The 23,770-nt window shown below is 53.3% G+C and overlaps 1 protein-coding gene across 5 annotated transcripts in view; it reads left to right on the top strand.

The window, feature by feature from the left end:
- Positions 1-23,770, top strand: part of SLC38A4 (solute carrier family 38 member 4) — a 91,835-nt gene that overhangs the window by 28,129 nt on the left and 39,936 nt on the right. For 2 of the 5 annotated variants that reach the window (XM_070049726.1, XM_051851005.2), the window contains one exon: positions 8,674-9,054. The gene's annotated coding sequence lies outside the window, so the exon portion shown is untranslated. Of the gene's footprint in view, positions 1-8,673; positions 9,055-11,271; positions 11,759-16,304; positions 16,392-23,770 lie in introns of those variants that run through there. The other 3 variants (XM_051851003.2, XM_051851008.2, XM_051851007.2) reach the window with 3 other exon arrangements.

Genomic DNA, 23,770 nt, shown 5'->3' with positions numbered 1-23,770 from the left:
CACAGAGACAGGTGGGAAACAGGTTGGTCTCACGGCACCATTTGAAAGCAGAGCAATGGACCCAGCAGCTGCCCTACCCCTCCCGTCCACTCACCCGCTTGCCCATCCATGCATCCATTGAAACATCCATCTGTCCTTCCATCCAGTCACCAGAGTGCCTGCCCCAGGGCACTTGACTCAGGAATATAAATTTGCTTCCTATAGAATTATTTTCTCCTAAACCCACCTGGAAAGATAAGCTCAGTGGTTTTCATCTTGCTTGGAAAGGAAACATTAAGCTAATACTGAAAGTTAAAATATTTTTGTGGTCTGTTTACTGTTGTTTGTGTATTAAATCATCCACCTTACACCTCCTGTAGTCACAGCCTGGCAGGGACGAGCCTGGTGTGCATCAACTCCTTCGTGGTCTCCTGTGCGTGACCTTGGTCTGTTAGTATTCACACTTGAAATGTTTTTCTAGAGTATGTCCAAACATACCCTGAGTGCTGTGTGTAAGACCCTCTGCTGAGTGTACCGTGCGAGTCTTGTGCTCAGTGACAGCTGGCCACTGGCCACGACAGTGTCATAGGTGTCTCGGGACAGTAGCACCATAGATAGCTGACAGTAAGTGTGATGATGCTGATTTGTGACAAAGAAATAAAGAACTATAAGGCGAGTGCTAGGAGCTGGGTGTAGTTGTGGGAACCCCCTTTCAGGCATGGTCAGGAGGCTGGTGGATCTGTAGGGTCTCTTCTTATGTATTGGAGGCCTCAGTGAGGTGTGACCAGTGTCGGCGTCAGGCAGTTGGAGGACTTGGGGGCTCTACTGCTGACACTGTCGGTCACCTGGAGGTCCTGGTGTTGAGCAGTGCTGGTGCCAGTCTGCTAGAGGTCTCAGGGTACCTACTAGTGGCCATGTCAGTTCAATAGAGGTCTCCAGGATTGACTCCCGACTGTGTTGGTCAAGTAGTGGTCTCGAGGTTTGGTGACACTGTCAGCTGGAGGTCTGTGGAGGTTGGTTGGTGACACTGTCAGTCAGCTTGAGGTATCTGTAGGTTGATAGTGATGTGTCACCCCACTGGAAGTCTCTGCAGGTTGAGGGTGACATGTTGGCCAGCAGGAGCTGTCTGGTGACACTGACAGTCAGCTGGCAGTCTTGGGGGTGGGCCAGGACTGTGCAGGCCATGCCTTTCCTGGCTGCCCCTCCATGACTGGGTGTGGTGAGGTTAGGGAGGAAGACCCATTCTGGTTCAGTTTAGCCCCAGGCTTTGGTTCAAGGACATCTTGCTGGCTTTAGCATTTAGGACACAAAGCATCCTTGGACTGGTGGTACCCAGGCTCCATTCTGAGTCACATTCGCAGCTCCATCTTTTGTTGGAAACCTGTTCAGGCTTTCTCCCCTAGTTTGTCTACTGAAGTCTTCCATCTTTAAAGTACAGGACAGTCGGCCGGCGCCGCGGCTCACTAGGCTAATCCTCCGCCTGCGGCGCTGGCACCCCGGGTTCTAGTCCTGGTTGGGGCACCGGTTTCTGTCCCGGTGGCTCCTCTTCCGGTCCAGCTCTCTGCTATGGCCCGGGAGTGCAGTGGAGGATGGCCCAGGTGCTAGGGCCCTGCACCCGCAAGGGAGACCATGAGAAACACCTGGCACCTGGCTTCGGATCAGCGTGGTGCGCCGGCCACAGCGGCCATTGGGGGGTGAACCAACGGAAAAAGGAAGACCATTCTCTCTGTCTCTCTCACTGTCCACTCTGCCTGTCAAAAATTTTTTTAAAAAATTAAAAAATAAATCAATAAAGTACAGGACAGTTACTGAAAACTTCTATGTAGTCAAGGGTTAGAATCAGATGAGCACTTCACGAAGAGCACCCAGGTGCCCTCAGGGTCATGGAACTGAGGCAGTGGGGTCCCGTCCATGGCCATTTGTACCCAGCTACCTGCCCAGCAAGGCCTGGTCTCCACAGGAGCACCAAGGAGAGTCTCCCTGCTCACAAGAAACTTGAGAGACATAGTGATATTTTGGGCAGGGCGCGTGGCACAGCCATTACGATGCCTCTTGGGATACTGCCTCCGTGTTGAGTCCTTGCTCTACTTCCAAACCCAGCTTCCTGCTGGTGATGGCTCATAAGCTTTGGCTCCTGCCAGCCACATGGGAGAATTGAGTTCCAGGCTCCTGGCTTTGGCCTGATCCAGTCCTGGCTATTGTAGGCATTTGGGAAATGAACCAGTGCCCTGAAGAGCTATCTCCCTGTCTCTGCCTTTCAAATAATATGAAAATACATTTTTTAAATGGAAAACCATTTTATTTGAAAGACAGAGTTATAGAGAGAGAGAGAGGTAGAGAGAGAGAGAGAAAAAGAAAGTCTTCCATCCACTGGTTCACTCCCCAGATGGCCGCAAAGGCTGGAGCTGTGCTGATCCGAAGCCAGGAGCCAGGAGCTTCTTCCAGGTCTCCCACGTGGGTGCAGGGGCCCAAAGACTTGAGCCATCTTCTACTGCTTTCCCAGGCTATAGCAGAGAGCTGGATTAGAAGAGGAGCATCTGGGACTAGAACCGGTGCCCATGTGGGATGCCGGCACTGCAGGCCAGGGCTTTAACCCACTGTGCCACAGCGCTGGCCCTTGGCAAACTATTTTAAAGGAAAATATTTTCATGATCTTCTAAGATTTATTGGAGCTATTTTAATTATAATGTTACTTAGATCTAGTCATGAAAATGTATAATTATAATTATTATGCACTATAAATGGAAAAACATAGCCAACATTTAGAACATGAGTACAGCATCATAGAAAGTGTTTCGTAGAAGCCAGCTGGTCCGGTTGTGCTAGCAGTCAGAGGTGCAGTCTGCTTTCTGGTTTCTTACAGTTACAAGGCGGACATAAATACCGCTCCTGAGGAATTACACAAAACAGGGTTACGTCAGCGTTTACTTGCTAGTGGAAGATCATCAGGTATCAGATTAGTAAAAGAATTGCCAATGGGCAGTTGTGAAAAGGCATTTAAAATTTTTTCGTGCATTTTTTGAGAGGGAAGGAAAGGGACGTGAGTGAGCTGACATGGCGACTTCAGCCAGACGCCTACCCTGAGCTTGGTTAAAGTTTCTGATGAGGCACAGCCTCAGCAACGTGCACGTCTTGGCACTTGTGCTGTCATGGCAGACGTGTCTCACTGCGTGGTCACTCCCCAGGAGCTGTATGTGGCTCATTGCCTGCTGATGATGTAGACTTGTTGCACCTGAGCGAGTGCAGACAGAGGAGCACCACACACTGATAAAAGTTGACAGTCCTTTATTGCCGGTAGTGGAGAGCAGGCTCATGCCCTAAAGATCTCTCAACTCCGAATCTCAAAGCAACAGGGTTTATAAAGGCAAAAGCCACAAGGAGGGGAGGGGGGAATACATGGTTGCTAGGGTCAAGCTGACCTAAGGCCTGTGCGAAACAAATATAAATTACAGGCTTTTTAAAAAATATTTATTTACTTGAAAGTCAGAGTTACACAGAGAGAGAAGAAGAGGCAGATAGAGAGGGAGGGAGGGAGGGAGAGAGAGAGAGAGAGGGGTCTTCCATCTCCTGGTTCACTCCCCAATTGGCCGCAACGGCTGGAACCGTGCCGATCCGAAGCCAGGAGCCAGGAGCGTCTTCCAGGTCTCCCACGTGGGTGCAGGGACCCAAGGATTTGGGCCATCTACTGCTCTCCCAGGCCATAGCAGAGAGCTAGATCGGAAGTGGAGCAGCCAGGTCTCCAGCTGGCACCCATATGGGATGCCGGCGCTTCAGGCCAGGGTGTTAACCTGCTGCGCCACAGCACTGGCCCCTCAGTTACAGTCTTGACAACACAGATTACAGTGTAGACGTTAGTCCAGGTACCAACCTAAATTGCATGTGGGATGTAGACAAATTACAATTTTTTTTAAGATTTATTTACTTATTTGAAAGAGTTACACAGAAAGAGGAGAGGCAAAGAGAGAAAGAGAGAGAGGGTCTTCCATCCGATGGTTCATCCAGATGACCACAATGGCTGGAGCTGTGCCCATCTGAAGCCAGGAGCCAGGGGCTTTTTCCAGGTCTCCCACGTGCTCCTACTGCTTTCCCAGGCCATAGTGGAGAGTTGGATTGGAAGTGGAGCAGCCGGGTCTCGAACCGGTACCCATATGGAATGCTGGCACTCCAGGCTAGGGCATTAACCCGCTGTGCCACAGCGCCTGCCCTGACAAATTACAATCTTAACGTTAATCCAGGTGCAGCATGTCTGATCATGGTAGAGTTTCTGTGTTTGCCAAGCAGGGTGAGGTATACTATTATTGTCTTAGTTTAGCCCATAGTTAGTTTTAGCTCATGATCTCATGGTGGGGGGGGGTCCTTCCTCAAGGTGGACGCTTGTTAGGGTGTCACTTCAGACTGATCTCTTGAATTAGTGAATGGACTTTGTTCTTTGGTCTATCTTGTTTGCTCCAAAACAAGCTTTTATTTTTGAAGTAAGTATCATGGAGAGGACCAACAAGGTGCCAAGTTCTTTCAAGGGCACAGTGCTCCCCTCCTGGCCACCTCCACTGGCTCCTGCCTCGGTTATTCCCAAAGCCTCGGGGGGGCCCTGTCCTGTGCCCCAGATTACACCCTCTCCATGACCTACTTTCAAGCAGGTCCCCTCTGCGTGGACAGCAGGGTTGCGCCATCACAGGGTGAGGGCAGTGGCACAGCCAAGCAGAGCAGGGCTGGTGCCAGGGCAGCTAAGGCAGTCATTGGATCCCAGGAGGCAGGAGGCAGGCAAAGGTCAGAGCGTGTGGCAGGAGGCCTCAGGGTGTGCTCAGGGCAGGCCCAACCATGGGTGTCGGGTGCGTGGTGGCAGCTGGGAACCAGGGAAGCCGGTTCACGCTGGGCAGTTCTGGTTGCGGGAACCCTGGTGGGTGAACAAAGCTGTTGGCTCTGGTACCTCTTCCTAGCAATGACCATTGAGCTACCTCCTCAAGCTGACTCTTCACCTGACAGAAACCAGATCAGATTACAAGCCCTCTCTATCCGTCTCCCCTCCCGCAGCCTCCCCAGCCTCTCCTCTGCAGGCCCCCGTCTTCTGCCTCCCACCCCCACCCACCCTGCCCCTGGCCGGCCCTGCATCAGTGTGCCTCTGCCCTGTGCCAGGTGGAGTCCGCACGGGAGGGCCGGTGCCAGCTTCTCCCTCTGGGGACTGCTGCTCGCACTCCAGCTTACCCTCGGGCTCCTCTCTGTGCGCGTCCCACCCTGCCTGCGTGTGCTGCTGAAGTGGCTGTGCTGTCCACGCACCTGACCGGAGATTCCACTTGTGAGGCTGCCCAGGAGAGTTCCTCCGTCCACCGCCTGCCTTCGCTCCTGGATTCTCAAGGCTCAGGTCTGCTGTGAGGAGGCTGCCCATTGGTCTTCTTACCCGGGGTTACCGTGGCATAACCTGAGCTCCTGCAGCTTAGGACGTAGAAACTTAGGCCTGAGGACGAAATACCAGAAGCAGTGATGGGAGAATAAAGGCCCGAGACCCTGCCCCAGCTGGAAGGGGTTGGGCTGCCCTAAGAAGGGGACTCTGAAAGGTGCAGCCGAGTCCTTCATAGGACAGCAGTTTCTGATATTTTGGAGAGTACAGGAACTAAAACCTTGGCTCCATCCAGGCTCCAGGGAGTCGGCCAGCAGTGTTTGCCCTGGCTGCACTGTCTGTGTGAGCCATCTCATCGGGGTATTGCTTAGAACATGGATGCAGGCCCTTGGAGGAGGAGGAGGCCATCAGACCCTCAGCTCCCTCTCCAGCCCGACGCCACCACCCCCACAAGATGATCTTGGAAAGGCACTTCCTCCAAGAGCTCACTCAGGTCGTTAGGGCAGGCAGTGTGGGCTCAGCACAGAGGCTGTTCTGGAAGGCAAGTGCTGTTTTAGTGTGTTGTTTAATGTAGCTCTGTTGAGACGGAGTTCACGTACTGAGTAATCCAGTGAGTTCATGAACAGGATGTCCACCGAGCTATCCAACAGTCGGCACAGTGTGAAGACCTCTGTCACTGGAAAAGAAATGCTGTAGGCACTCTCAGTGCCCTGCCTTCCACCACAGCCCCACCTGGCCTCCAGCCACAGCCTTTCTGTCTGTTGGCATCCTTGTCCTGGACATCTCACATCAATGGGATCATACAGTATGTTTTTTAAAGTTTTATTTGTTTTTAAAATTATTTATTCATTTGAAAGGCATGTCAACATAGAGAAAGAGGGAGGCAGAGCAAAACAGCTTCCATCCATTGCCTTTCCCCAAATGTCTGAAACAGCCAGGCCAGGCCAGGCCATGTGCCAGGAACTCCATGCTGGTCTCCCATGTGGATGGCAGGGGCCTAAGCAGCTGAGCCATGTTCTGCTGCCTTCCCAGGTCGATTAGCAGAGAGCTGGATTGGAAGTAGAGGCAGGTCTCCATCCCAGGGCCTCTTTTAGGGGATACAGGTGTCCCAAATCTGGCTTAACCTGCTGTACCACAGTGCCACTCCCTTTTACATGTTTAAATGATTATTTTTTAAAAAGATTATTTATTTGAAAGAGTTACAGAGAGAGAAGGAGAGGCAGAGAGAGAGAGAGAGGGAGGAAGAGAGGCAGGCAGGGAGAGGGAGAGGAAGAGGGAGAGGGAGAGAGGTCTTCCATCCACTGGTTCACTCCCCAATTGCCTGCAACGGCTGGAGCTGCAGCAATACAGAGCCAGGAGCTTCTTGGCCTCCCACGAGGGTGCAGGGGCCCAAGGACTTGGGTCATCTTCTGCTGCTTTCCCAAGCAATCACAGAAAGCTGGATTGGAAATGGAGCAGCCAGGACTTGAACTGGCACCCATGTGGGATGCCGGCACTGCAGGCAGTGGCTTTACCTGCTACACCACAGCGTTGGCCCCTAAATGATTATTTATTTATTTGAAAGGCAGGAGAGACAGAGTACTCCCATCTAGTGTCTCCTTCCCCAAATGCCAAGCCAGGCCCAGGAAACTGAATCCAGGTCTCCTGCGTGGGTGGCAGGAACCCAGTCATTTGGTCCATCACTGTGGCCTTCCAGGGTCTGCATAGGCAGAAGCGGTGGAGTCAGGAGGCAAAGCCAGCTGTCCAACCCAGATTCTCTTACGGAAGTTGGCGTCTTAACTGCTGGGTGGTGTTTTTAATGCTGGTTTCTTCCTCTCAGCACAGCCTTGCAGTGCTCACCGTGCTATGACATGATCTCACCGCCAAGCCACGTTCTCTAACATGGACAAGGCACGTGTGATGCGCACTCGTTCATCAGGGATGGCCGTGGAAGTATTCCCACTTTGGGGTTGCTTTGAATGTCAGATTACAAGGTATACGTGTGTATGTTTTCACAGGAAGGGAGTGGTCAGGCTACAGGAAATTGTCTTTTTAACTTTTTGAAGAACTGCCAGACAGCTGTCCAGGGCAGCTGCACCATTCATATTTGCTCCAGGAAGGCCCCTGCACAGAGCTGGGGAGATGGGAGCCAGAGCCCAGGGGAAGGGGCAGGACGGTGCCTGCGCCTGCTGGACTGGTCTGCAGGCAGGGGAAGGGGCCTCCTCTGTATGTACTGGGTCACGGGTGGGAGATGACATGTATGTAGACATGCATATGTATCAGAACAGATTACACTGTGTGACCTGATCTACATCACTGCAGATTGTACCTGTGTGACGTGATCTACATCAGGTTACACCTGTGTAACTTGTATGTATTTTATATACATATATCACCTCAGGTTGTACTTGATATATCTCATGTATTGTATATCTGTTACATATTCTAATGTATAAATCACATCAGATTACGGCTGTGAAACTTGATATGTATATTATATATTCTAATAAAAATTACATATCACCTCTGTTTATACCTATGTGACTTGATATATATGCTAATAAAAATATATGTATCATATCAGATTATGCCTGTTAGATGTGATATATATAGCATCAGATTATACCTATGAAATTTGATATATGTAAATACCATTTTGTAATATTTATCATGTCAGATTATATCTGTGTGATGATATATTTTATATGCATATACTAATATATTAGATATATATCACAGGTTACACCTGTGAAATGTGAATATTATAAACATATCACATCAGACTACACCTGTGTAACTTGATAGAGACATATACCAATATAATGCATATATTATATGTCACATCAGACTCTGCCTGTGCAAACTGGATGGGGGACTACAGTTACACATATCACATCATTAGGTACACCTGCCTGTACCTGGGTATACACCTAAACATGTGCACTTGAAGCATCAGAGTAGAGTACAGGCAGTGGTGTCACATTCTCTCACATTTATGGTGAGCTATCAAATTTTATAAAAGGGCACAACTTTGTATCTTTATGACTGAAAAGAACATGCTTCAGCACAGTGAACTCCTGTGTGGAGCATCCTGGTACAGAAAGGGACGCTGGATGCGTGTGCGCACGATTTAAGACTGGTGTGTTCCAGCTCTCACGTTTTGTAACATGCCTTTAGCTGGGTAGTTATGAAGACTCGTGAACTCAGCTGCATCCTATTCTTTACATTTCCAAACTTCCTTTTCTTATTAAAATAAGCAAATTTTGCAAATTAATTTATTGGTGACATTAAAGAGCTGCTTTTCATAAGCGAATACAGAAATGATTGTTCTAAACGCAGCTACTCAGGGTTCTGTTTTCCTTATGGTCATCTCCGTGCAGGTCTGAGGTCGTCTGGGGGAAATCATCCACAGAAGGAGCGCACCTGAGCCCAGGTTCCCCGCTTCCTGTCCCAGTGGTCTGGATGCTGTAGCACTTCCTATCTTCACGGCCAGTAGGCACTGCCGACCGGTCCAGCCCTGCCATTGTCTGCCTCCGTGCTGTTATCCATCTGAAGAAGCAGGCGCAGCTCGGTCCCTTGTGTCCAGGGGTCCTCTTGAGCCATGCCAGCAGGTCTGGACTCAGCTCCTACATGGACTCTTCCTGGGAGCCTGCCTCCGTCCCCAGCTTGCTGGAGGAGAGGGTATCTGTGCCCCAGTTCCTGCACCGTGATCAGAGGACCCTGCCACCCAGTGCTCCTTGGATTTCCCAGCTGGACCGCAGGTAAGGTCTCGAGTCCATTACCTTGTTGTTTGGTCTCCCACTCTCCACACGGTGGCCCATTGTCACCACACCTGGCTGTGGGCCCTGCCGTGCTCCTGTCCGTCTCGCCAGCAGGACAGCCTGGTCTGGACAGTCCCAGTCTTAATGGGAGCCATTTGGGGCCCTGTTAGAAACGTGGATTCCTGGGACTCCTCCCAGAGGGTCTGACTCCAGAGCACGGGTAGGACCAGGGGGTTGTTTGGGTTTAGAAAGTCAGAGAAGATGCGTCCTGGGCAGTGTCGTGTGGATTACATCACCAGTGATATGTGAAGGGGTGTTGCACTGAGGCTGTGATGTGTGTGGGGTACATGCATGTGCACTGATGCTGTGATATGGGGCTACATGTGTGTGCCCTGATGTGCTGTATGTGGGGTACATGTGTGTGCACTGACACTGATGTGTGCAAGGTACATGTGTGTGCACTGATGCTGTGATGTGTGTGGGGTGCGTGTGTGTGCCCTGATGAGCTGTATGTGGGGTATATGTGTGTGCACTGATGCTGTAATGTGTGTGGTGTACATGTGTGTGCACTGATGATGTGATATGTGTGTGGTACATGCATGTGCACTGATGCTGTGATACAGGGCTACATGTGTGTGCCCTGATGAGCTGTATGTGGGGTGCATGTGAGTGCACTGAGGCTGTGATGTGTGTGGGGTACATGTGTGTGCACTGACACTGATGTATGCAAGGTACATGTGTGTGCACTGATGCTGTGATGTGTGTGGTGTACATGCGTGTGCACTGATGCTGTGATGTGTGGGGGTACATGTGTGTGTGTACACTGATGCTGTGATGTGGGGGGGTACATGTGTGTGTGTGCACTGATGCTGTGATGTGTGTGGGGTGCATGTGCATGTGTGTGCACTGATGCTGTGATGTGTGTGGGGTGCATGTGCATGTGTGTGCACTGATGCTGTGATGTGTGTGGGGTGCATGTGCATGTGTGTGCACTGATGCTGTGATGTGTGTGGGGTGCATGTGCATGTGTGTGCACTGATGCTGTGATACAGGGCTACATGCATGTGCCCTGATGTGCTGTATGTGGGGTACATGTGTGTGTGTGCACTGATGCTGTGATGTGTGTGGTGTACATGTGTGTGCACTGATGCTGTGATGTGTGTGGTGTACATGTGTGTGCACTGATGCTGTGATGTGTGTGGTGTACATGCGTGTGCACTGATGCTGTGATGTGTGTGGTGTACATGCGTGTGCACTGATGCTGTGATGTGTGTGGGGTACATGTGTGTGTGTGCACTGATGCTGTGATGTGTGTGGGGTGCATGCGTGTGCACTGATGCTGTGATGTGTGTGGGGTGCATGCGTGTGCACTGATGCTGTGATGTGTGTGGTGTACATGTGTGTGCACTGATGCTGTGATATGTGGGGGTAACATGTGTACACTAATACTGTAACATGTGTGCTCAGTGCATGTGTGACTACATCGCCTGTGATGTGTGTGTGTGCATTGATGAGCTGATATGTTTGGTGTGCATGTGTGTGCAGTGATGCTCTGATGTGTGTATGATTATGTCGCCTGTGATGTGTGTGGAGGTGTGTGTGTACACTAATGCTGTGATGTGTGTGGCACACACGTGTGTGTGATTGCATCACCGTGGTGTGTGGGTGCATTGCTGCTGTGGGTACTGGCAGTGCCGTCTTTACTGTCCCCGATTACCATACGTTTTCCAGGTCAGCTTGTTTTTCGAAGTGCCAGGGTGTTGCTGGCGTGCTTGTTCTGGGAGCTGTAACACAAGGGTCCCTGGGTGTGCCCAGTGAGGAGGCAGGGAAGCCTTCTGTTCTGAATAGCGTTTCGTGGGAAGGGTGGGTTCCGAGTGTGCTGCTGGCGAGTTTGCTCACTGTGGAGAAGAGCAGCGGGATGCTAAGGAGCGGGACACAGGGGGCATGTCTGTTGTGCTGGCTCCCCAGGTGGCAGCTGGTGCCTGCAACCAGCCTGACTGAAGGCAGTGCCTGAACTGGAGACCCAGTGAAGACTCGCGGTTCACACTAGCCGCTGCCCCATTTCATCCTGGTATGGGAGGTCGTTTCTTTGTACCAAAGGCTCGGCTGGCCTCCCCCAGACCTGCGGGGAGGGAGCTCAGTAGGTGGCCTGCGCATGGCGCCTGGCTTGCTGAGAAACCGAGCCGTCCAAAGGCAAGCGCCCAGTGCGCCCGGGCCGGACAGGCGGCTGCCTGGCTGCCTGGGACAGTGTGGCTCAGTCCACCTGGGATGCTCCGTTCAGGCTCAGGTTGCCGCCTGGCGATTGGCGGTCGAGCTGGAAGGGAGGGTCCGCAGGAAACGCGACGCGGGGATGCCGCCCCCTATCTCAGATGGAAATTTCCACTCTGCAAAGCGGGAAGAAAGCAGAGGGTGTCGTCCTCCGCGTGCTCCGGCCGCTTGGATCCTGCCCGGGGCGCAGAACACTCGGTGAGCGGGGTCCTGCCTGTGTCGCGGGTCCGCGCTAGCGCTCGGGACGGGTTGGCGGTCCTGGTTCTGGGAGTCCCTGGACAGTGCCCTGTGGGTTGGATCGCTGCACACCGTGACCCGACAGACCACAGCAGAGTGACCGGGCGCACGGAAGGAAGGCACCCTGCATTAGCGAGCGCGCTTTCCAAAAACGTGGTTTGCCAAGCTCGCCGCCTCTGCGGCCCACGAGGGTTCCAGGGTGGGTACTCGGAGACCCCCTCGTGCGGCTGCAAGGCTGGGGGGGTGACCTTGCTGGGGGCCAGCCATAGGTGCTCAGGGATTCCCGCGACATGTCCCCACATGGCTGGACCCGGGCCCATCTTCGGGGCTGAAAATAGTCTCCTGGTCCCGGACAGCTGGGTCGAGCAAGGCGGGCGCAATCCTTGCCCAGCCCAGGATTTGGGAGCTCCCCAGAGGTCTCTGAGAGTGAGAAAGGCGAGGGAGTGCCGGGGCAGGAACCTGTGGGGGCGATTCCAAGGGGGCTGGGGGCTGGGGAGGCAGACCCCGCTCCAGGTGAGGGGCAGAAGAGGGGTCTGGGACGGAGGATGAGGGCAGGAAGGACATGGAGGAAAGAGGGAAGGAATGGGGTTGCCAGGGCCGGGCACCGGACGCAGGCAGGTGAGCAGGGTCAGGCGGAACCAGCGTCGCGAGGCTGCAGGTGGCACAGGAGTGCAGGAGGGTGCTGTGCCAGGCCAGCCTAGGTGGACTTGGGACTCAGACGCAGCCTCAGTGGCACCGCGACTGCACTGATGCTGGCCTGGCTCCTGGCCCCTTGTGGGGAGACTTGATCCTCCGGGGAAGCCCCGGGGGCCCGGTTGGAGGTGTGGGGCCACCCTGAGCGTTCAGAGCCATGAAGTGGGACTAGGAGGCCACTGATGTCTGCTTCCCCGAGCAAAAGGGCAGACTGCAGCTGCCTGTGCCCTGACCCCAGCTGCCCGCCCTGCCACCCTGTGCTCCCTATTGCTGCTGGCCTGGAGCCAGCCTGGCACCGCCTCCTGGGAGAAGGGGTGGGTGTGCAGGGAGGATGTCCTCAGGGTCTTCTGTTGAGCCCACTGGAAACAAGCCTGAGTGTCGTCTATGTGTGTCTGTGTCGTTTGTGTGTCTTTGTCTCTATGTGGGTCTGTGCTTTTGTGTGGGTATGTGTCTGTGTATCCTGGGTGTTTGTGTCTCTGTGTTTGTGTATGTGAGTCTTGTGTGTGTGTCTGTGTATACGTGTTATCTGTGTCTCTGTATATGTATATATGTCTGTGTGTCTGTGTGTGGATCTCTGTATTGTGTGTGTGTGTGTGTGTCTGTGTGGGTATGTCTCTATGTACGCCTCTGGAACTGTTTTTGTGTGGGTGTGGGTGTGTCTGTGTATATGTGTTGCTCTGTGTATGTGTTTGTGTCTTTGTGGGTCTGTTTATGTGCTTCCTGTGTCTCTCGGTGTGTGTGTGGGGTCTGTGTGGGTATGTCTGTGTCTGTGACTGTCTGTCTGTGGCTCTGTTGTCTCCCTCAGGGAATCCCCTGCTCCAGAAGCAAAGCTGTGTGAACCCTACTGGACAGTCTGGAAGGGCGTACTGTTCATTTTTATGTTGTGTATAGTTTGTCGTGCTCTTCTGATTGCCTGCTACGCTTACCTCAATAGTTACTTCAATAATGTGTGTTGGATTATTTTTAAAAAGCTTTTTGATCATTGGAGGTCTGTAAATTTATTTCCATATGAACTGGTTATTTTGTATAAAGTACATTCTTAAAATCTCTGGGTGTGTCTCTGTGTGTGCGTGTGTATGCATGTGGGTCTGTGTGTGTGTGTGTAACACAGTCTCTCAAGTTCTAACAAGTGCATCTACAAGTACATCCTGCCTCTCTGTGGGAGTCTGTTGGGACAGAGATCTTCCCAGATTACTGAACACCTTTTGTGTTCGGAGACAGGGAGCATGTGCTGAGTGTATTTCATCACAAAACAACACAGAGCTGGGAGACAGGTGCCCGGGGCTGGGCAGCCCTCTCTGGGGCCGGGGAGAGCTGGAGGCTAGCCTTGCTGGTCCGCTGAGACCACATCTTTGTGTTTCACCAAGTGCTTCCTGGTGTGAGTATGTGCCCTCGCAGCAGCCGTGTGAGCTGGAGCTGTTTGTACACCCATTTCACAGATCAGCAGAGGGAAGCACACGAGTGCTAGCAGAATGCCTCTGGAGGGCCTCCTGGCAGTAATTGTCTCAGCGTGCCTTATCAATAGGCAGGCCCCGGAAGGCTGATTTTAGGGACAGAAACTCACCTCTGGGTGTGAGACAGAATCCTGCCTGGGAGCCAGGCAGTTCCAGGACTGGGACTTTGGAATACGCGTGGCCTCCCTGCGGTCCACTTCAGCGCAGGCGCTGAGGACAGCAGAGAGACGTGGCGGCTCGTGGCCTGTGTGCCAATGCCTCCCCTCTCGGGCAGAATCGCCTTTGTTCATTTCTGAGTGTCCTCTGGGTGTCTTTCTATCAGTTCTTTTTTAGGAGTCACCTTGTTTTTAAAAGCTTAAGCTCTTTTCTTTTTTGCATTTGAAAGCAGAGATCCCTGTGAAAGCCCAGGGTTTGGTGGGCTTGAGGGCCGATATTGTGTACTCTTGGTGACACAGTGTTCACAGGTGTGCGTCCCCTGCAAGCCTCTCGCATGTCCCCGCTGTGCTGATGACGTCCCACAGGGAGGACAAGCAGCAGTGGGGGGAGGGGAGAGCGGGGACGGATGGGCCCTCTGAGACCAGCCTGCGTCCCGAGTCTCTGCGCCCTGACTCTCAGGTGAGCGTCACACTGCCCTGCATGCTGTAGGCTCTGGTTGTGCTCTTTTAAAGGCAAGGGCATTGGAGCTAAAGGGACGGTGCTGGCCCTGGGACCACAGCTGTCCTGTGCCAAGGCTCTTGTGTGTTCCGTCAACACAGACATAAAGTAAAGACAGCTGGGAGGGAGCAGACACACAGCTCAGGAGAAAGAGCCTTAGCAACGCCTAATGTCGCCCAGCAGGAGGTGAGCGGGGCAGAGGGAAAGAGAATTCCACTCCCCCTCATCTCACCCTCCCATTTCTGCAGTGACCTAATTCTGCTGGCTCTCTGCAGTCACTCAGGGACCCTGTCTTCCTGGGGCCACCTCAGAGAGTTCCTTTATCTCTGTCTCCCCAACACCTTGCACAGCACTGGGCAGGTACTAGGTCCTCAAGAAATGGTCACGGGATAGCAGTGCTGGGGTGGTGGGAAGGACAGACAGACCACAGTTCCATCAGAGCCGGCAGGACCAAGGCAGCTGGCTCCCACGCTGCAGGCTCAGCACCTGGCTCAGGCTGGGGTGCGGGGCAAGTTCAGGGCTTTGCCGTGCCTGAGCCAGGCTTGGAAGCAGAAACAGCAGTTACCCAGGAAAGACTGGAGCACTGACAGAGGCAGAGAAGGGAGAGGGTGGGAGCAGCCCTGGGGAGTGGGGAAGCAAAGGAGAGGCTGGGGAAGGACTTGCGCCGGGCACAGGAGTCGGCAGTGTGCTCGCCACTCGCTCATTCGCTAGGGCTCGTCATGGTGTCCAGCCCTTCAGACTCCTGACCACGCCAGGGTGCTCAGAGGCAAGGACGGGGCTTCGCTGTGTCCTGGAAGGGAAACCACGCTGCCTTTCTGCCTCCCGGGGATGCATTTTACTTGAGAGTAGACAGTCTACACAACACAGGGATTTCCAAGCAGCACCCATCTGTGTGTGAGTGAGATGGGCGCTTTCTCTGCTGATTTTAGGTTTTGCTGGCTCTGTTTTTCATTTCAGAGTCAGAAGAGCAGGATGCTAAATGTGTTTTTTTAAAGATTTATTTTACCTATTTGAAAGGCAGAATTACAGAAACAGAGAAGGAGAGACAGAAACAGAGACAGAGAGCGAGAGAGCGCGCGCTTCCATTTGCTGGTTCACTTGCCAAATGGCCGCAATGGCCGGAGCTGGGCCAGACTGAAGCCGGGAGTCAGGAGCTTCTTCTGGGTCTCCTGTCTGGGTGCAAGCACTTGGGCCATCCTCTCCTGCTTTCCCAGGTGCATTAGCAGGGAGCTGGATTGGAAGTGGAGCAGATAGGAATCAAACCAGTGCCCAGTGCATCGCAGGTGGCAGCTTAACCCATTACACCACAGCGCCAGCCCCACTTAATACACTTTTAAGAAAGAAGGCAAGGTAGGGAGTTGCGTGGCCCTAACTCGTGCTGCCCTGCTCTCGCCCCAGGAGATGTGTGCGCTGTGAAGAGAGGCCCGTGTGCCTCTGAGCCTGCACCCTTGGTTATGTTAGCAGGGACTCCCAGCAGCTGGACCCTGCAAAGAATCCTCCAGGTTAAATCCTCCTCATTTTAGCTTTGAATCTCTGGGCAGCTTTCTGAGTTATCCTGAGCTTGGGCTGCTAAGTCTGTGAAGCCAGGGTGGCAACAGCATCTGCCTCACTGACGGCTGGGGTTGCGGTGAGTTACGGTGCGCCAAGGTGCAGAGTAAGCGCAGGATGTGGTCGCCATTATCATCCGTGTTGCCCAAGTGTTACTGGAATGCTACTTACTCATGTGTTTTCCTCCAGTGTCCCAACTAAAGTGACGGATGTAAGCGAGGGGATGAGAAAGGACTGGGTAGTGCTCAGGCAGGCCGGTCCACACAGCAGGTCAGCACCTGCAGATCAGGACTGAAGAGCTCCCGGCTTCCTGTTGGCTGCTTCCTGTGGCCCCTGCTAGACCCAGTGTGTGTGCGTCCATCCTTAAAGTAAACAGCACTGCTGTCACCCGGTGTCCACAGTGCCTGGTGCAAACAGACGCCGGCCCGTGTGTGTGCGGGAAAGTCTGCCTCTGCTCCTCTTTCGACAGTATTTATTCTTCAGGTACTTTCCCATTTAACTGTTCTAGGTCTTTGCAAAGGGAATTCATGCGTTAGTTGATGTAAACATTTAAATCAAGTGATTTATTTAATGTGTACTATAGTACACGGCTAAGGGTGCGGGCTTGGGAGCCACAGCGTTGGATGTGAGCTCGGTGCTCTCGCAACTGGGCTTCCTGGGTTCTGACGCTGGCTCTGTCATCTGGGCTTCCTGGATTCCACTACTGAGATTTTCTGGGTCTTTTGCCTTCTCTGGGCTGGCTGGGTTCAGGCTTTGGCTCCCCTACTTTTCACCCCAAAGCCCTTGAGCCGTTTAGTTAACCCGACTGCCTCACTCTTCAGCTCTAAAATGGGGGCTGTAGCAGTTCCTCCCTTGTGGGGACTTAGAGGGATTAAAGGAGTTAACGTTTATGCAACGTTTAGAACCCCAGCTGGCACTTTGTAAGCTCTGGAACTGTTTGTCACATCAAGCAGGTGGAGAAACTCAGGTTTTCCACTTAGACACATTAGCAGTGCCTGCTGTGCCTTACTGCAGTTAGCACTTCGTGATGTGTGGCTGTCCTTGGGATCACTGCTCAGCTTTCCTTCTGTCACCTGCGGGGAGGAGGCACCCTGACTCAGCCTGTGCTTGGACCACAGTGTCACTGGCTGCTGCCGCCTCCCAGCTCTCTCGCCCCACCTGTGTTTGCCTTGCCCTCGCCCTCGCTCCTTGTGCCAACACTCTCCTCAGGGCAGGAACTTTGCTCTTTGTTTTGGCTGATTTTACAGCATGGGTACACTCCTCCTATAAAAATGCTAAGGAAGGAAGGGGATAAGGTGGACTGCACCATGAGGGGACTAGGGGACAGGTGGTCAGGCGCAGCTCTGAGCACGTGGGTGCCCAGCGAGGCCGCAGCTTGGCAGGGTGCTGGCGCAGGGTGGTGACTGCTGGGCAGTGTGTCCCGGGTGTGCGCGTGACAACACCCACACTGCCAGGTTTGCCAGCCACTTTTGCAGCAGGTTGGGGACTTGGCAAGTGGTAGTGAGGTGGAGGTGGAAGTGGACGTGGAGGGCAAAGGTGAGAGGAACTGATAAAGAGAGCCTCTGTGCTAAGAGACATCCCGGGTACGCACGGAATGCCCGTGGTGTGTGCAGTCGCATTTGGGAATGCCTTACAAGGAACACAAAAGGTTTGTAAAAACTATGCCCACAGTAGCCTCCGTCTCGAGTGAGAGTGCTCTAGCCTCACTCGGTGAATGCCCCAACCCCCTGTGAGCCCTGCATGGACAGAGCTGTTGGGTGAGGATCCCGAGGCCACACTCGCTTCACTCCTGCAGCAGCACTGTCAGAACAGAGACGCCGGCCTGCACGAGTGGCCTGCTGCGTCCACTCTCTCCGTGGGCCATGCGCAGGCGTGTGGTGTCTTCTGAGAACTTCCAGGCCCCCAGAGAGTGTTCCATCGAGGTACTCAGCACGGAATGAACACCAGAACGCTGGCACCGGTCGGGTGTGCATAGGGTTGGGTTTGTTCATTGTATCACTGGGGTAGGTGTGCACAGCTGCTGCTCTGTCACAGCACACAAGTGTAGCATCGCAGAGATCTCCCTGCTGTCACCCGCCCGCCCTGCCTGCCCCGGCCACCACAGGCTGTCCTCTCCGGATCTGCATTTCGAGGATAGCACGCAGATAGAGCCACGCTGCACACCTTTTTTGAGGCTGGTTTTTCATTGCTCAGCACGATCCTCTGCTGAGGAAGGCAGCAGCCCTCCTCCTCAGGGCTGGGCAGTGTGCGGTGCACCCTGGCTGTCATTTTAGGGTGCCCACCTGGGGGGACCCCAGTGAGACTGAAGGGGTGCTGAGGGCTTTGGTGGTGGAAGGGTGAGGATAAAAGTACTTGGCGCAGCGTCTGCGCGTGGCTTGGCCTCCTCACTGGAACAGGGGCCGCTAGGGACGGCAGCGAGGGGTGTAACCTGGTACCTGTGACCTGGCCTGTGACTGGACACTCAGTGAAAACAGTTCAGGTTGGTGGAGCCCTATGGAAGCTGTGCCTGTGCAGGTTAGTGCTCTCAGGCCGAGCTCGGCCACTTCCCCGGCAGCCCAGCGCCGCCCTCCAGAGACCTGTGTCAGCAGGAGCGTGGCTGCTGTCCGCGCTTCGCCGCGGAGGCCGTCCCAGCCGCAGGGAAGCTGGGTGATGGGGGAGGCGCCTTTGCGCCATCGCGTGCGCTCTTGCGCCCCCTCTGCCCAGCGGCGTCTCCTGGAAGCTGCGGGCACACGCCCCAGGTGGTGGCGGTGGCTGGGCGGGGCGGGGTGTCGCTGTGTTAGCTGTGACTCCGAGTGGGTGCGTGTGTGTTTAAGGTTTTTGCTTGAAGGAGAAGAGGTCGTTTTCCGGAGCTCTGTAGACAAAAGTCACACATTAGGTATAAATTACTCTCATGCTGTTTTGTAATGCTGTGGCCGTGTCCACGATTTGAGGAATGAAGCCACATAGAATGCTTTATGTTGTGTTTTCTACCAAAATTCCTTCAAGTTCAGACTCCTTCAGCTGGCCCCCGAGGCCAACTTCAGCCAAAGTCCACACAAACGTCCCACTTTAACTAAAACTGGTTTGCTGAGGTCAACCTGTGACCCCGGGTCCCCGCCCAGACCTCTCCTCTCCTCTCCTGGAGCTGTAAGGTGCAGGAGACACGGCCCCTGCGCTGACTGCCCCAGTTCTGTTCAGCATGTTGTATAGACAGGGTCCTGTTGTAGGAGTCGTGTCCAGCCAGCGTGGGCGCCTGACGGTGATGGCGTGTCCGCAGGAGCTGGCCGCTGCCGCCAGGTGTGGGCTGAGGCTCCACGCCCCACCTGCGCCCCAGCTTCGGTCTCCGGGTGAGCTTCTCTGTCTTCCTGCCCCACCTGCGCCCCAGCTTCCGTCTCTGGGTGAGCTTCTCTGTCTTCCTGCCCCTCCTGCACCCCAGCTTCGGTCTCCGGTGAGCTTCTCTGTCTTCCTGCCCCTCCTGCGCCCCAGCTTCGGTCTCCGGTGAGCTTCTCTGTCTTCCTGAGCATCCGTTGTGGGTGCTCAGTGCTGGTGCTAGGCCCAGGCATGGCCTTGGTGAAAATCCTCATCAATTAATATGACTGCGACTAATGAGAACTAGAGAGCCAACTTTCAGACGTTGCAAAATGAGTAGGACTGTGGTCTGAAGGAAGCAGGCCACACCGCGTGACAGTTGAGCTTCTCCGTGTCGGCCACTCCACCTTGACTGCACCCTGAGAAGGGACAGGCCCTTCCTCGCAGCCGGGAAGTGCCCCTCCCCACCCCCTTCTTGGGGTCCGACAGAAGTAAGCAGGTGCACCTTGGCATAGCCTTCGTTGTTGGCGAGCAGTAATTGAGGGTGGTCAGTTTCTGTGAAGAGGGTGTGTGTGCAAATAGTTGGCTCGCCGATGCTGGGCGACCTGTCCTTGAAGAGCTGCAGCCTTGGTATTGCGAGAGCGCCAGGTGTCCGCCCGCTGGCTGATCCGCAGAGGCCAGCTGCAGGGCTTCCTGACGCCCCTGCCCACGGCTGCAGGTCCCTGGAGCGCAGCTGCCGTCGGGTTGAGCGTGTGCGCAGCAGTCTCTGCTCACAGGGAGTTTCGCGATGGAGATCTGGAGCTCCTGGAAGAAAGGGCGGTGGGGACGCTCCCTGCCTTCTCCAGGCAACGGTGCCCTCCCGGACGTGACCCCAGAAGCACCAGGAGCAAAATAGCAGACAGACGGGGGACCTCAGACCGCCGGGGACGGCTGGATCGGAAGTCCTGGTGTTCACCCAGGGAGCGTGCGAGTGAAGGCAGGGAGGACACACGTGGCGGGCCGGGCAGCGTCGCAGCCAAGAACGAGGGCCCACTCCGCGTTCACACAGGAGTTGATCTGTATGAGCCCACATTTTTCCTCCCGCTTCCTCTTACTCTGAGTGGTGCTGAGCAGGGGCTTCCAGTGTAGAATTCCTGCAGGTCCTCCCAGCACTTGAGTGGCACGCTGTTCCTGGACCTAAACAATCCCCACTTCCCCGGGATGGGGCAGGTCTCCCTAAGCTGCCCCTGGGGGAGGTCTGGGACCAAGCTAAGGAGGCTCTGCAGCTTGGGCAAGTCTTTTCGATTTCCAAATGCTGGCTGCTTCCAAGGCATGCTTCCATTGCTGCTTCTCATTCTATCACATAAAATTCCCGTTTCTATTTTTTAGCCCCTGTCGTACACATAGGGTGATGTGTAACTTCTTACCTAACCAAACTGCAGGTGTTCTGTCCAGCACAGGACACCTTCTGCAGAGTGAAAGGCAGCCTGCAGAATAGAGAAGGTGTTTCTACAACGTAAGCGGTTAGGATGCCAAAAATGTAATGCACTCCTACACAACAACTCACTTAAAAAAGGGCAAAAGACATTCTCTAAAAAAGAGGTGATTGGCCAACAGCAGCATGAGGGGGTGCTCTGCATCACTAAGCATCGGGGACACAGCCCCTCCCTCGAGTCAGGTGACCAGCGTTGTTGAAGACGTGGAAAGGGGGGTTCCGTCTTCGTCGGTAGGGGTGGAGATTAGAACAGTGTGGAGGTTCCTCAAGAAATTAAAATAGAGCTTGAACATGATCAGCAGTCCAGTGCTGGGCATTTACCCAAGGACTCGGAATCTGGGTCAGGAGGCAGTGTGGTGCCCCGTGTTCACCACGGCACTGTCCACGGCAGCCGAGGTACAGCAACAACACAGATGTCCATGGCAGCGAGTGGACCCAGAGAACATGGTATGCACACTAGATGGGATGCAGAAGTTTGTGACGGTGGATGAACCTGGAGGACGTCGTGTTAAGTGAAATAAGCCAGGCACACAGGCGCGAGTCCTGATTGCAGGTGTGCGAGTGCCCTGGGGGGTGCAGCTGTGAGTGCGCGGCTGGGGAGGGCTCATGCGAGCTGCTGACAGGCACGGGTTTCGGCTGTGTGTGCTGGACTGGCTGTGGAGATCTGATCACACACTGTGTGGTGTGAGGAAGGTAGGACTGAGGTGAAGTGCTCCAGCCACAAACTCAACACAGGTGCCCAGGCAGGTGATGGACAAGTCTGGCATCCATGATGGTGATGGTTTCATGCATACGTATGTCCAGACTCTCTTCAGATTGTGCACATTAATTGCATGCAGCCCTCGTGTATGAAATATACTTCAATAAAGTATTAAAATAATACAGTAAAGACACGCCTTAAAATTAACATTTTATTGAGCATGATTTACCCTTCTGTGCCTCATAGTATTCCATATTCGTGATTATAAACCTCATCTGTAATGGCAGAACTGCAGAGTGCTAGTGACAGAAATTCCTGGATGGTCAAAGGAATTTCTGCTATCTTCCTTTTGCTTTCGGCATTGCCACACTATCAAGAAAAGGCACATAATAGTTCCAGCCTAGAAACTTGAATCTGGCATGAAAAACTCGCGGCATATTGGAGAGTGGAGAGAACCTCCATGTTCACCCAGCTGCCATGGTGATCACCCTAGTCGGCATATTTCATCCGTGTCCACTCCTTTCCCTCTCTGCTACCCTCCTCAGCCATTGCTAGATTATTTCCAAGCAAATCTAAGTCATTGTGTACTTTGTTCCGTGCATGCTTCATTAAGCACCTCAAAAAGAAAAGGACTCTAAGAAAAACTAAAAATACCGTCACACTTGCACGCTCAGCAGTGTCAAATATTCAGGCAGGGTCCAGATGTCGGGAGTTCGTATTCTCGGTCTCCGTCTTCCCTTCCCTGCCTCCTGCTCTCCTCCTTCATTTGTCTGAGTCAGAATCCAAACAGGGATCACACTCATTGATTGGTGTGTCTTCTAATAAAATCTCCTTTAATCCATAGATTGCCTCTCCTCTCTTGTTCCCTCTCTTACAACGTGTTCAACACTGGAACCCACCCTTGTTGGCTGTGCGACTGCTGATATCCCCTGGTCCCACTGTTTGCCTTCCTCAGTCCCACTCCACTTCAGAAGAGAAGTGACACCACCCTTCGTTGGCCTGTTCTGTGCGGTCCTCCAGCCTGTATTTTGCTGAATGTCCTCGTGCTTCAACCCCATGCTTCTTCCTGAATGACCTTGGCTGTTGGGCTTCAGGGCCATGCTGGCCTCATGCAGGGGTGCCTCTCAGCTTCTTTTGGACTTCAGGGCAGAGCTGATGGGTCATGGGTGTTGTTTGGATTTTAAAAATTGCTCCACATGACTTCTTTATTTTTATTATTATTTGGAACTCAGAGGTTCAGAGACAGGGAGAGACAGACCGATCTTTTATCTGCTGGTTCATTCCCCCAATGGCTGCAGCAGCCAGGGCCAGGCTAGGCCGAAGCCAGGAGTCAGGAACATCATCCAGGTCTCCTACCTGGGTAGCAAGAGCCCAAGAACTTGGGCCATCCACTGCCTTTCCCAGGCCGTTAGCAGGGAGCTGGATTGGAAGTGGAGTAGCCGGGACAGGAACCAGCACACCTATGGGATGCTGATGTCACAGACTGTGACTTTACCTGCTACACCACAATGCTGGCCCCAACTTTATTTTTGAAAGTAGTTTTCTATTACTGATATACTCAGCAATATTTACTACAAAAAATATATATGTGATTTATTAAATATATGTGAGTGGGAGGAGGCAGGCATCTGACTCAAGTTGGGATGCTAGGTTGTGACGCCTACATTCAGTACTAGAACGCTGGAGTTTGACTCCCAGGTCCAGCTTCGTGGTAATGCAGACCCTGGGAGGCAGAAAGTTATGGGTCCCTGCCACCCATGTGGGAGACCAAAATGGAGTTCTTGGCTCCTGGCTTCAGCCTGCCCCAGCCCTGGCCATTGTGGGCATTTGGGAAGTGAAACTGTGGTTTGAAGGCCTCTCTCTCTCTCCCACAAATACATACACATGTACATGGATCCATACACACATATATATACAGTTCTAAAGCAGTGTGTGTGGGAACAGTGGTTTGCCTGTCCTCAGATTGCTGTGCCGACATGACAGCCAGATGGTGTCCACAGGAGGGGTCGTTATGTCACTGTGGCTACTGTTCTGTATGTTTGAAAACCTCCATAATAAGTGAAAGTGAATTGGGATTAAAAGATAAGCTTATTGTGTTGCTAAAATATTTTGAAACCCATCTTTTTTTTGTGGCATACATTCTCCATGGGCTTTTGGAAGGCTGCTCATGTGTGTGTGCGTGTATGTATGCAAGTGCATGTTCACGTGGGTGTGTGCCAGTGTGCATGTGTGTTTGAGTTTCTAGCTTTGAAGATGTTCCACTTCTGTAGTCCATGTGAACACTAGAGCCGGCTTTCTGTCCTCCACCCACATAAGCTGAGAAGAGTGAGGAAGGCAGGGCACACCTTGGGCACGCGTTTCATCGCTCACAGGGATTGACCATGACCCAAAGCAAAAAGC

Source organism: Oryctolagus cuniculus, chromosome 9 (genome assembly GCF_964237555.1).
Source record: "Oryctolagus cuniculus chromosome 9, mOryCun1.1, whole genome shotgun sequence".
Taxonomy (NCBI): Eukaryota; Metazoa; Chordata; class Mammalia; order Lagomorpha; family Leporidae; genus Oryctolagus; species Oryctolagus cuniculus.
This window is presented reverse-complemented; position numbering and strand designations above follow the sequence as displayed.